Source organism: Olea europaea, unplaced genomic scaffold (genome assembly GCF_002742605.1).
Source record: "Olea europaea var. sylvestris unplaced genomic scaffold, O_europaea_v1 scaffold1725, whole genome shotgun sequence".
Classification (NCBI taxonomy): domain Eukaryota; kingdom Viridiplantae; phylum Streptophyta; class Magnoliopsida; order Lamiales; family Oleaceae; genus Olea; species Olea europaea.
Genome location: NW_019234950.1, coordinates 113,092 through 128,012, shown reverse-complemented (window position 1 = coordinate 128,012; position 14,921 = coordinate 113,092). Strand labels below are relative to the sequence as shown.

At 30.6% G+C, this 14,921-nt stretch overlaps 1 long non-coding RNA gene across 1 annotated transcript; it reads left to right on the top strand.

Annotated features, from left to right (window-relative positions):
- The first annotated feature begins 7 nt into the window (after positions 1–7).
- Positions 8–2,156, top strand: LOC111377793. Its single transcript, XR_002699779.1, has 2 exons — positions 8–195; positions 1,906–2,156. It is a non-coding gene; the product is annotated as an uncharacterized LOC111377793 (long non-coding RNA).
- Positions 2,157–14,921: the final 12,765 nt, after the last annotated feature.

The window sequence follows — 14,921 nt, the reverse complement described above, 5'->3', positions numbered from 1 at the left end:
GTAAAGCTTCAATTTCCACCAGTGATTTTTGAAATTTTTTTTCCTTATTTTTTGTTTTTTTTTTTTTTATATTAGCGTTTTGTTCTTCAATTGCTCAAAGCAGCGCTTTCTACACGTTGCTCTTCAATTGATTTTGGCATAGACTTCCAGTGGATTAGTTCATTGTTGCTTCTAGCTCTCTGCGAATAAGCAATTGTAAGTTGCTTACACTGTCACTTGGAAGTTGAAATTTGGAAATATTATATATTGCATTATGAAGTTGTGAATTGCACTTACACTGTCACTTGGAAGTTGAAATTTGGAAATATTATATATTACATTGTGAGGTTGTGAATTGCAATGGAATAAGTATAATATATAAAGTATGAAAACTCGTAAGAAACAAGTATAGTATATAAATTATATCTTTTTAGTATTGTCGTTTTATTTTTTTATCATCATTAAATCTATGACCAAAACCTCGATGTCTGGTGTTGAAAAAATTTTGCCCGCACTGAACTAAAATCCTAACTCTGCCCCCCGCATATCAAATCTATTGTTTATGAAAAAAGGAATCTACTTGTGAATATTGTGGTGTATTGCATTATATTAAAAATTGCTTATTTTTGGCAACTTCAGATGAAGTAAGGAAAACTATATCTTTAATGATCCATATGAAAAAGAAAATGATGACGGTGACATTGTTATAGGATATATCATAGCCATACAAAAATATAAAAGGATTGAATATCAAATAATTCCGGATGAGCCAAGTATTTATGGAGGATCTCTTTCTCATTCAACCCTAGGAAACAACAAGAGAAGAAGGACATGTAAAAATTGAGGAACTAATTATAAAGGAGCCAAACAAATTAGTGGCATTCAATGTAGGTGAAATTAGTATGCAAACCTCCAACTTCATTGATTTGTGGTTTAAAGTCAATGAGGAGATCAAAGTACTTTTAATTAAGTTTGAATCGAGCAATTTATGGATGAGCCAAGTATTTATGGAGGATCTCTTTCTCATTCAACCCTAGGAAACAACAAGAGAAGAAGGACATGTAAAAATTGAGGAACTAATTATAAAGGAGCCAAACAAATTAGTGGCATTCAATGTAGGTGAAATTAGTATGCAAACCTCCAACTTCATTGATTTGTGGTTTAAAGTCAATGAGGAGATCAAAGTACTTTTAATTAAGTTTGAATCGAGCAATTTAGGCAAGTTATGCCATATTCAAGTCGAAAAAGTAATATTTTGGAGGATGGACAAAATATGGTACAAAGATAATCTACGCAAGATAAACAACCCTATTCAAAGTTTTATGAAATATCACAGTCCACATGCTTGAAACTATAAATCAATAACTAATGGGAGGCAACCCAATTCTTAACCTTAAATTATTATTATTATTATTATTATTATTATTATATTATTTAGGATTACATTTTAAATATATGTATATTTTTCTAATTTTCTAAACAAAAAGTCTGCATTGTTCGTAGTCAGTTATGGATTTGCAATCCTTGATCCTGTCATTGGCAGTGTGCAGTCCTATTTGCCTCAGGCCAATAGCATGCTTGCAACCAGCGGTTAAAACCTCCCCCCCCTCCAAAAAAAAAAAAAAGAAAGAAAAGAAAAATTCTTTCTTTCTTTTTCTTTATTCATTTTTTTCTCCAAAAAAATATTTAATTATTTTTTTCTTTTCTTTATTATTTTTCTTTCTCTAAAAAAATAGTTAAAACAAATTTCCTTTTTTTTTTCTTTATTCGGTTTTTAAAAAAAACACAATTGACTTTTTTCTTTCTTTCTTTGTTTCATTTCTTTTTCTTATTAAAATAAATAAATATTAAAAAATTATTTCAAATTAAATTAACATAAACTTGCAAGTGAGTATATGGGTAATTATTTTTCTTATTCATTTTCAGGTGTAACAAAATATTTTACAAAACGAGCAAGGAAATGATATTGAAGGAAGTGCACATATTGAGAACAATTTGTATTTTAAGTTTGAGGGAGTAAATTAGTTAGTAACTATATTTGCTTGTTTGAGAGATTTAAAAAAAAATAAAAATTGAAAGATTTGAAATATATAGCTTTACCGATTATTTGAAAACTTTTGTGTTTCATCAATTGTGAATAAGTTACACAATATTTTTGCTAATTCGATATTTGTTTATGTGAGATCTTATTATATTGAGCACGATAGTCATAATAAATATTATGTACTTTTGAATTGCTTACATTAATAGAATATGTTGAATGAACTTAGAGATAAACTAAGATTACAATATACAGTACACTTAGCCTATTGAAAGAATAAGCTTGGGAATGGTTGATTCAATATTGTGAGCTATTTATATATGTGCTGATTTTGTGCATGTTGAATATTTGTGTGGAATATTATTGATTAACAAGTAGAAAGTAGGTAGCTATCAAACTAGGGGTTTGATTTTAACTACTTACTAAAAAAATAAAAAGCATTGCTCAAGCCATGGCACGTAGGAAAAAAGTTACCTACATTGTTGTGGGAAGCTAGTCTTGAATAATCTAACCTTATTTATCTCCTATGTTTAGGAGAAGATCCATCAAGGAAGAAGACTGCCTGCAATATAGAATGAAAATTATCTTCGAAAATCAAATAAAAGACCCAAAAAGCAGAAGGTTTGACGCAATAAAAACAAATGAAAAGAAAAATACATCAAAATGTGTTGAAGTAGTGGCAAAACAACTATAATCATTGTTTCTGTCCGGCTAAACCTTGGATACTGAATTTCGAATTTAGACTTTTGGTGATGGTTATTATCCTAGTTGAAGCTTGGAGGTTAAGACATTAAAACTTAAGGAAAATCATCACATATTGAGATAGTAACTTTCATTGGTGAAACCCGACAAAACATTAGCGGGATTATTGTAAAATCAACCTTAAATATGCACATCGATTTTGTGATTGAAAAATAAGTTTAAGGGTGTGTATTCCACGAGAGAGAGGAAATATTTGACTATTAAAGGTCAAGAAACAATCAATTTAAAAGCTCATAATTATTAGATTGATTATACACACACATATTGATCGAGCACTGAATGAGTAAATAATTATTTTTCGTTCCAACTATAAGCCTTTTGTAAAATTTCAAACGATTTCAATACTTGATGCAAGTTCGGTAAAGTTATCTAATGCATTTATATTTTTATTTGTTTGCTTGTATATTTAGTAGGTAATATTACTCAGGATGAATAAGAATTTAAGTTTGTGGATATTTGATAAGTGTCTTTTATGTGCTTATTTGAGTTTCTATTCTTATTATATATAAATTGAGCGATTATCTACTTAATTTGTATAAATTATGTATATTATAGGAAAACCCCAACTTGGATACAATTTATGTGAAAGAGATAATTTGGAGCTTAATTTGAGGCAATTGAAAATTAATCGAACTGCAAGAGTTCAATTGGATGTATTAATGGAGCATTCGGTAAAAATTCATAAGTTTCAAGATTTAATTCGACAATTAAAAAGTTTGGAGATTAAATTGTAAACTTTCAAATTTGCATGGGTCAACTATATTGATTTAAGATAGAAGAGGACTTAATCACAATTATTTGAAGATAAAGGACTAAAGTTACATAAGAAATGAGTTCAAATGGACTGAATTTTTTGCAATTCTCTCAAAAAAATATCTAATGTATTGTTTAAAGGTATATTCATTTATTGATCGTCTTGCTTGCGTTGATAGTATTTAGGTCACAAGTTTGAATAGAATACGATTTCTTAATGTTTTTAGGAACTTTCAGATTGTAGTATTTTTTGAAGTAGTCTTTGAATATTTCCATGCTTCTGGATAGATATTGAGGTCCTTCTGCTTGAATGTATAGAGTTCGTTTTTGATTTAATGGACTCGAGAAGGCGAGAAAAATTTCAAATGAATTTCTGTACCATATCATTCTACGAAATGATGTTCCTAGAAAGTAGTGTGATTAACTATTCTTGTGCGCCTTCCTTTAAAGTATGAGGGAATAGACACAGTTAAAAAGCGTCAACTGACTACCTTCGTGTTGATCACCTTGCAAATCATCAAGAAGGCTTGAATATGTTCGTGGAGATTTTTAGTTGATTTTTTAGAGAACTTAATGTCGTGATAATTTTGAAATAGACTGATGATGTCGGGTCTAATGTGGAAGTTGACATGTCCAAAAGTTGGATATATATTAGGTGGTCACATAGGAGCAGGTTTGAGATTTACATAATCCCTTACTAATATTTCACCATCGTAGGCAACTGTTCTTGGTGGATCTGGCTGTGCTGGTGGATCTGACTGTAACTGAATTTGATTTTGATTTTGATTTTTTGTCATTTTTCTTGCTTCTCTCTTTTCTCTTTTTCATTATCTGAAAGTTCTTTCGATGTCGAGATTCAATGGTAAGAGATCGATTTCTTCATAATCTTGCACAAAGTGTTAAAAAAAAAAATGGAGGGATTATCTATGTAATTACTAGCCTGAAACAAAATTAAAAAAAAAATAAAATGAATCTTATATAAACTAATAAATTCAAATTAAATACTTTATTCCCTGATAGCAATGTTAAAAGCTTGTTTGTGATAATTTGATAAGCTTATGAGATCGTTGACAAGTAATAGTTGTGATGAGATAGAGTATGTTCTACACAGAATAAATTTTGATTCAAGTTTACTAGTCTTGTATTGAATTCGAAGTATATAACAAAAAGGAGATTTGATTTAGAATTATGCTAAATTACTCTAAGAATTATGTAAAAATTAGATTTGTATGAATAAATGGATGATTTCATTGAATTTAGAATTTGCCTATTGTTATTTACTTCAATTGTTAATTATGTAATCTAGTCTTATTCGTCCATTCTTGACAATCGATAAGCTATGATATATAATTGTTTTAAGATAAAATAAATCTATTCTAATCATGATCCGATTTTATTTCTAATTTGAATTCCAATAATTAGGATACATTAAATTTTAGATCATTTATATGATTGTACATGCAATGTTACTCCTAACATCTATTTTCTGTATGTTAATATTGTAGTCATTTGAGCTTATTGTGAATTTTTTCATTTGAGCTTATTGTGAATTTTTTTAACACTACAATAAGTAACTAATTATTTGATTGTTAGCTACATAGCTATATAATTCAATGAGAATGCAAAATTAACCAAGAAATGAAAGAATTAACTAAACTATTAGTTTTGAATTAAAATAAATAAACAATATGATTCATCTTCATCCAATACAATAACGGATCTAATCTAGCATGATTTCATAAATTACAAGAAGAATAATTGAAAATCATCAACTAGGTCATGAATGAATTCAAAAGATATTGATCTTCTCTCACAAAAGTAGTGAATTGACTTCTTGTTCTTGATGAATTTGATGATATGAATGTGTATTAAGATGTTAGAGAGAGATTCCCAATATTTTTGTCTAAATTCTGTATTTATAAGAGTCCAAAAATCTAGTCACAATCATGTCTAAATCTCAATTCATGCAGAATTTTGATTAAAACATGTAATTGAGCAATAGTTCCCCCGAGTATATTTGCCCGCACGTCGACATCTTAGCCGCATGCATGCTTCATAAACTTGTAGCTCTTGGTTAATCTTGAGGTGAGTCGATGCCGATATACCAACTTTTTCCCTTGTGCACGCTTCACATATTTTTCAGTGGCATACATATTTTATTCTCCACCTTTTAATTCTTATTCATCGTGATCCTTTGTTTACATGAATTTTATCCTTCAACATTCAATTGAATCCAATTGAATTTTCAACCACCTTGCAATACTCGATATTAGGTCTAAATCAACTATTAAAAGTTTACGATTTGGTCCTCAAATTTTGAATTTCATCCCTTTTCACTCTTTTTGTCCAATCCATCAATTTGCCTTGAGTTTGATCAAACAAACAATATTATCATATAGTTAAGCTATAATCATTCAAAACAACAACAAATACCCTAGCTTAATAGCCCAATAAGTGTACAAAATATATTAACATTTTTTGAAAGTTTGTTTTGACTCTTTAACCCTTTAGTAGAGACATATCTTGTTTGTAAGAGATAGAGAGCTTTGATACATTTGGAACAAATGTTGAAAATTTCGAGGTAGACTTATGTTCTCTCGGGCTGCTTATAAGTTGATCGAGGGCATAAACAGTTGTGGAAGATTAGGTATTAAAAGAGTTAACTCTTTTTTTTAATACCTTAATATTTGTTGGTTCTATTTGAGATTGTTAGCGTTTGGAGAAATCTTTACATGTAAATTTTGATTTACCTGTAATCAATGGCGAGTCTAGGGCCATAGTTTCAGCTAAAGCAGTCCTTAATCGTTGACTGTTAATCATTGACCATTTACACAACTAAAATTTTTTATTCAAAGTGATTCTAATATTTGCCTTTTTATCTCTTTCCCCTTCTTATTTAAGGCATTCTCTCTTCCCTCTTCTTAAATCTTATTATTCTATTTTCTTCTCTCACAAACAAACCACAGTCTACAGTATCACTCAGTCACTTTATACCTTTCTTCTAAATTCTACACATTATTCTTCTGCGTTAATTCTCGTTTTACCATCACTCAATCAAAATTGACAACTTGCATTAAATTCAAAATAAATAAATTTATGCTCTGAAATATAAATTTTTAGATAAAATATTATTGGGAAAACCTTAGGACGCATTCTAATGATGAAAGGTTGGAATAAAAACTTGGTGCCACTGCCACTCACCGTCCAAGCAAAATTTGATCCAATCTCCTGACACCTTCCATGCGCAATCAATAATAACGTGGATATATATAAAAATGAAAATGGAATAATTATCCTAATGCTGTCATATTCAAAGTTCTGTACACACTATACACCTGCTTATTAGATTAATGTACCCATCTTACCAACACTATATTAACCAACTTCTCAATTCTCACAATCCCAAAAAATCTCTCTCTCTAGCAAGATAAGATAAGCTAACATACAAAAAAATAGGCTATCGGACTTACCAGTTATTGTTATAGTCAGAGACGGAGAGCTGGAGCCTAGATACAATAGCGGTCTGGTGGAGACGAAGAGGTTAATTCACCTCGTTGCCGACGACAGCAATCATAGTGTCAATGTTTTGTTGTTCGTTGTTTGTTGGGTTCGCAATCACAACCTTACAGGGAAGAACAAAGGTCTGTAAATTGCAAATGAAATCTATTTTTTCAATTGGATTGTTAACTAATTGTGGGTTAGAATTGGGATTTGGGCCTCATTTCATTTAAAAGAAGGAGGCACAAAAAAGGCCTAAAACTTAAACAAAAAAAACCCCAAAAAGCAATTTTCCTTTCTCCTCCCCTTTTTCCATCAGGTGCCTCTGTAAATTCCACCTGGCGGCCTGGCATCCGCTGTAAAATCCTGCGTATCCAACACACGTGGTTGCGCCCCCTCATCAGGTGTTGGATCCGCCACTGCTTTAATAAACTGATAAGGTTGAGTAATATTAGAAGTGTTATCATCATTTGTATCTTTTTTAATTTCAAATTCGAACATGTACAGTCCTGCATAATGACATTCTTCACCTTCTATGTAAAAATTAGTATAAGAAAATTAGATTCTTCTTTGAGGAATAGTTTGGATTAAGTTACCACACATTTGACTTCTCCATCTCGACTATGTTTGATGCATAATGTTGAGTTGAAGGTACCACTCCAGTTTCATACGGCCAAACACATTTTGACTTTTAAGAAGTAGTTCGTAGGACATTTTAGTAACGATGACATGGAAGAGAGCTAATGAAATTAACTCTCCTATTTGTAGCTTTAGGCGAATCATGACAATAGTTCGTTGGCCTCTCTATTTGAATTCTTAAGTTGTGATCTTGCTCTTGGACAAATCACTAATATTGCTTCCAATCTTCTTTATTGTCTTAATTGGCATGATATTTACAATAAACCTACAATCAATCATCATACAATTTATATTACATCCTCAGATATAACCAATAATATATTGTGGTCTATTGTGCATATAAGAACCGAGTTGTAGATCATCATCATCAAATGTGATGGTGGGTTATATAGTCTTTATGAGTTGCAGATTCAATTTGTGCTAATACCTTGCCTTTGTATTCTTTTGGGTCAATCAATACCGCAACTAAAGTTATTTGATCACTGAAAGGAAGATTGAGAGACTTTGATAGACTTGTATTGGAAGAAACCTAAATTGACATTTATAGTTACCTTGCAATAAAATTAGATACTACATACTATTATCACCAACAATAGTTAAATATCACCAAAATGCCTAGACAAAACTTGTAGGAAATAGTGAAGATTGACATTTTCACTTAGGTTGTTTTCTATCTTATAACTCGTTTATTTTACACCAAGATCAACTAGGTTAAATATGTTGTATTGTAGACATGTTAAATGTTTGTTAAAGAACGAATGTTCGTTAGTAATGCTGCTATTGGTTTTATATTGACACCAGAAATATAGGCAAACTAAGTTTTCTCCAACACTAGAGGAATAAAGACGTTGGAAGATAATTTTTTGTGCAAGGGAGTGCATGTACATGTAGAACATCATGATGATGAAAAAGTTACAAATATTCATCGACATGATGATATGCACATAACAAATGTCGATGTAAGAACTCAAGATCAATAAAGATGAAAAACTTGAAACATTTATAGTGTAATATTCATCTACAATTAGTACGAGGAATGAGGAAACCAAACTTATGATGCTACATGCTACCGTATAGGGTACACTACATAATATAACGTTACTATTGATCGGTTTCAACATTCCAATCATGCATATCAAATGATAAGCAAGTTTTACAGACTTTTTCTTCATTGGGCACAAAGATCCGCCCAACAAGCCTAAACGTACATGAATATCTCTTACGCAAATATCCTTAATCTAAGGTTAGGTTTTTTAGCTTAATAAATAATATTCTTATTTTAGTGCAGTAAGATCACACCCCAAATATATAGATAACCATACATTATCCTGTGTAGAAATGATATTGATGACTTAACTTGGACACAGGATTTTCCACATTTTTTTAAAGATAAAATGAAATAAGCATCTTCACAAAAAGGTCCTTTTATATTCTCACTTGGTCGCCTATAATGTACATATGGTATGTTATGATCAGATACTGTATAATCGAAATCCAACATATTTATTTTAAGGATTCCAAAAGCATCTACCTTGCCATTTCAAAAGTCATATGTACAGCACAAAATTCTCCAAATATAATACAACAGATTATAAGACCAAAACATTAGTCCACAAGATAACCCTACAGGTCATCATCCATGTACATCGAACTCCGAAATCCCGTAAGAGCTCCACAACTAGTCTTGACCTCTATATAATGTCCCATGCTCACCTACAATGCAAGAATTACATAAGTCAACGCTCAGTAAACAAAAATCATGCATGTCATGAGTACGAGTAACAATAATATATGACACTGTGCCATTTATTTCAAACATTATGCTAATGATGCATCATATTCAAGTACTCTTCAAAGTCAACTAAAACTAATTTCGTTTGAAATCTTTCATTGGGCCCTTGACCCACATATTATGCACCAGATAGAGCTTTACACTATCATTATTAATATCTATAATCAATAATCAAATGACCAATATGAAATCGATATTGACGAGTGGACAATCCTCTTGTGAGCACTAGAGACCCATCCTCTAATTGCCCATATGATCATCCAAGAAGTATTCCATCTGGAAGCAAAACTAATCATAACGTCACAAGGGCACAGTCGAATGGTCTACCCTCCCGTGATCACCAAAGGCCCATCCCCTATTTACCTTTGCAATCATAATCATACATAAAATATCACATGCGATGCTAAAATATATTACACGAGGATGCCTCAATGCCCTAGTAAACAAGACATTATGAGGTAAAACTCAATTTTAAAATCATATTGTTCATGTCAGATTTTCAACCATGGACATATGTCGTGCATCATATGCTTATGCAAATGTTCGTGAATGACATGCTTAATCAACATTGAAGTCAATATGTTCTGAAACCACATACTCAATAATTATAACCATCATATGATATACAATGAACTTGTTATTAAAGCTATGTAAATGTTCCAACATTACTATCTCACAAATATTATGTTCTTGCATCGTAGTTGCGCATGGATTTTTACTTATCTTCTTGCCTTTGTGTGTGATCTTTCTACAGAGTGTAGATCATTTTTCTTTTTTCACCTAAAGTCGAAAAACCACCTGTATTACCATTTAATATTAAACACAATCCTCAATTTAATAATATTAACACACACAATCCCAAAATACATCCATTCACGCCAAAAACTTAGACGACATCATCATTTCTAGTTACCGATGGCGTTACAAACTAGTCCCATAAATCTCGTTATTTCTTGAGTCCAATTATGAATGTCAACATCATCCAATTGTTGTCAACAACCTATACTCCTTAGAATCTATTTTCTAGGCCCAAGAGATAATTAATAAATATGTAAAGGTTGAAACTACATTAAACTTACAAATGGACTAAATCTCTTTACAATTTTCCATCACCGTCCAATTATTTTTCCAATCCTTTTCATTCCCTTAAATATATCCAACGACTTCCAAACTTTTACCACACTTCTATAACGTGTATGTGAAGGTAATCATGTCATAAAGTTGTGACAAATGAAGGGTTTTCAGCTTAAAAATAGTCCTTTGTTCACAACACCAAACCAGGCAGTTTCCTTGTGACTATTTTTGATTTTCATTGTATTAGTATACGACCAATAAGATTCCAGGCCATAAAAATCATTTCTACACTTCTTGCTTGCATCTAAAAATATTCATATTGATAGATATAAGTTAATATCTAACTATCATCCAAAATCAAGGGTTGAATAGGTAGAATCCAGCAACTATGCAATTTCTATCCTTACTTGTTTCACTTAATATATCTCCAACAATTTTCACTATTTTGCAATAATAATACACTCAAAGACAATGAAAACAACCTTCAAAACCGTGAGCTAAACTTACCTATCTAGAAATTCAATTTTTAGCTCCTTGTTTCTGCTTTTCTCTGTTCCTTTTTGCTCTCTCTTTCTACTGGTGGTCAATTGGGGATAACTTGAAAGGCTAAACATGTTGGTAGGAGGAGGTGTATATGGAGTCTTAAAGGGGATGGGGGCGTCACTCTTGCTTAAGGTTAAGAAAATGTGGGATGCAACCAAGTTAACAAGTGTTAAGCATGAGGTGGCTCCTTTCAACAATATATATATATATATATATATATATATATATATATATGTGTGTGTGTGTGTGTGTGTGTGTGTGTGTGTGTGTGTACATATATTTTGTAGAGCTAATTCCTTAAACGTTCATTTATTTACTTACTCGATTGAAACCCGATTCTCGACCGACTTCAATGATTTGCACATCAATATTTATAACATAATATAAACCTTATTTTATTACATTTTGATCATGTTGCTTCATGTCTCATGCTCTTAATGTGGCAATCACCCATCTAGGATTTAAGGTTACCTTGATCAACTGAATGGAAAACTTGAAGCTTTGTCGATACTTATTTCGATATTTTCAATATACTCATTGCTTACCAAGAAACATTTAGATTAACCTAATCTCCATCATATCTCAATGTAAAATTCACCATCTAGATCAAGGAGTTAAAGACTAAAATCTTAAAACCTCAATAATCGAATACACTGTTTTAAGAGAAAGCAATTGGGAAAAATTGATGCAAAATGACATTGTAAATAGCATGAAATACATTAATCATATTGGCAAAATGTGTAACGTGAAGTTCGAGGTATTACAAATAAATTCTCATTTGCTATCACATTACATGATTATGTAGGCACAATAGTAGGACATATATTTTTGCTTGGACACCCCTATCGAGACAAACAACTTTAGTGTATGGAAAATTAATATAACACAAAATGTGATGATGACATGTGATTTGATATTAAATTCATCTTTGTGTATGCTGGATGGGAACTACAGCTAATGATTCTCGAGTACTTATTATCACAATTACAAAAGCATCAATACCATGGAGAGTTATATTCTAATACTTCAAAGGAATTCTCAAAATTTTTAATTGTATTACGTCTTGAGCAATAGTTTAAATCAATTTTACCTTGTTGATTTTGGATATCTAAACATGCATTGATTTTTTGTCCTTTATTGAGGTGGAAGATATCATTTGTGCACGTTTTGGATTGTCTTTTTGCTCAATATTTATCAGATAATATGGTATTTGAAGATGTGCATGAATTAAGTGAAGTTTAAATAATAAAAATTGATGCTAGTCAAACAACTCAAATGGATCAAATTTTTACATAAATATGGAATGATTACTTCGCGACTCAAACGTGATTCCGTATATTTATTTTATTGTTTTGTTTTGTTTCCCAACTGTGTTTAATTTGCTGTTAGTATTTAAGCCTATAAACTTAGTCTAATTGCTTTGAACTATTTGCTGCAATCTTATAAGTCACAATAAAATCTTATATTTCTTAGTTCATGTAATTAGTTATTTATTTTTTGTCAAGTCAATATATTTGATTGTATTTTAATTTTTGTAGAAGGAAAAAATTGTCAGATTTGTTAACTTTAAAATGCATATATTGAAGTATTTTCAAGAGACTCTTTATTTATAAAGAACATCTATAAATTAAGAGAGTAGAAAATTATATGCACTCCAACAAGCTCTATTTTTGCTCTTTATTTTGCTTTGCTCAATAAATATTTATTGATTTCTTCTCATATTTTATTCAACATAATTTTAAATGGTGAGGACAAATCAATTTTTAAATGTTTTGAATAGTTTAAGAAGTGGAGGATTGAAATCTATGACTTATTAAGCTTTTGTTTGGTGGGGATTAAAATTAAATTTTTAGTAAATTTTGATAGAAATTGATAAAACACGTGGTTAAAAAGTTATGGGACCGATAAAATATGTGGTTGAAATGAATAGTTGACTTTAACTTAAATTAAAATTTGTACCAAAAAGGGGGGATAAATACAATTTGGAGAATCAAATTCACTATCTATTTTAAAAAGTTAAAATATAATCTCTTGGAGCTTTTTTAAGTATTAACTCTTTAAAATAAAGAACATTTTGTATTTACATAGTCTTTTAGAGATGCTCTTACTTGATTATATATTAATATAAAAATATTCTATTTTAATGAATAATCAAATTTATTGAATAAAATATCATAAAACAATTTATAAAAAATTTAAACCAAATGTGTCTATCAATTTATTTTGAAAAGCAATTTTCAGAATGACAAATTAAACATGTTTTTTGCAATCTTATGATAGACCATCAAAATGGAAAATTGAAAATGAATTCAAAACTAAAATGCAAACCAAATATTCATGCTACATGTACAATTACGATGAAGAAATAATTAGACATTTCTCAATGTTAAACTAGCTTAAAAAATATTCATGCTACATGTACAATTTTATTTGACAATTTTTGTTGACAATTCACACTTGACAACATCATATTTATCAATTTTAAAAATCGCTTTTAAAATCAATGGTTCGAATTTTGACAACACCAGAGTTGTCAACCATAATTGTCAAGCATGATTGTACAAATAGGCTAATTCTTAAAAAAAAAAAATAAATAAAAAAACACGAGACCATGTTAAAAGAAATAAGAAATTTCCCAAAATGGTAGTCAAAAGTGGATATGATCACGGTGTAGCAGGTTAGAGAGAAGGATGGGCTAGGGTTGCAGGAAAAGTTGAAATTGTTTAGCACTTGATTGTTAAAAAAAAAAGTCTCTTTAAAAAAAAATAGAATCGAGAAAATATTTAAACCCATTATCAGGTCTCGGTTCGATCTAACAATTACACGAGTTTTTCACAGATTTTAAATTATATGGTGTTAATCACCAACCTAATCATTTTCAAACTGATTTTTTTTTTTTTTAAATTTTCAAGTCGAACCAAATGTCTAGTTCGATTCGAATTCTGAATATTGGTATTAAAAAATGGCCTTGAAAGTTTAGGTTATTGATTGATTGATTTATTGAGGCCCAAGTGCGGAAATAAGGAATTAGAAAGCAAAAGGTTGCTTTTAATTGTTTCTTGGTGATTAATCAATGAAGTTACATTATCATATGGTTTGAATGTCACAATCAATAATTAAAGAAGTAAAGAACACCAAAGATGATCATGGAGAAACCCCAACTGAGTAAAAACTTCAAACACTTTGTTAGTCAACAATCCACTATAAACGATGAGACTTATAGTTTGGTCCAAGCCTAACTAATTCTTAGTCCCCTCTGGCCTTTTCCTGTAATCATCTTGGCCTTCCTAGATCGTGTGCTCTTCACACCAGCTCTCGACCCCTATTATCGTTTATCTTTTGTGGATCTCCAAGGAACCTCATTCGGCAGTGCCTAACGTCTTTTCCCAAAACTCTAGTAACTCTGAAGGCTAATTGGTAGAGACGGGTTTGGTGTTTGATCAACGATCTTGTATGTTTTGTTCTACAATTTTATATGAAGGTTTATAACTCGATCAACAAATCTAAGTTTAAATGAATCTACGGGTCAAATAATATGACGGTTGAATTTTGAAATTAATGAAAGTGAATTGGATCTTCAAAGGAACGATTTCACGGAATAATTATGATTCAACACACTTTTGGATGTTCATAAGGTATATTTATAGTTTGGGATGGAAAGAAATTGATAAATCCATTTTTTGAAGGAAAACAGAATATTGGAAGTCGACTCGTTGTTCAAGCACTAGGCTAGTGATAAGCAAGTTGCAACTGAGTAGTCATTAGTATTTTCATTTTAACTTTCTCTCCCGATGTCGAACTGGAGTGATTCAAAGGCGTTGAAAAGCTAACTCAAAGAGC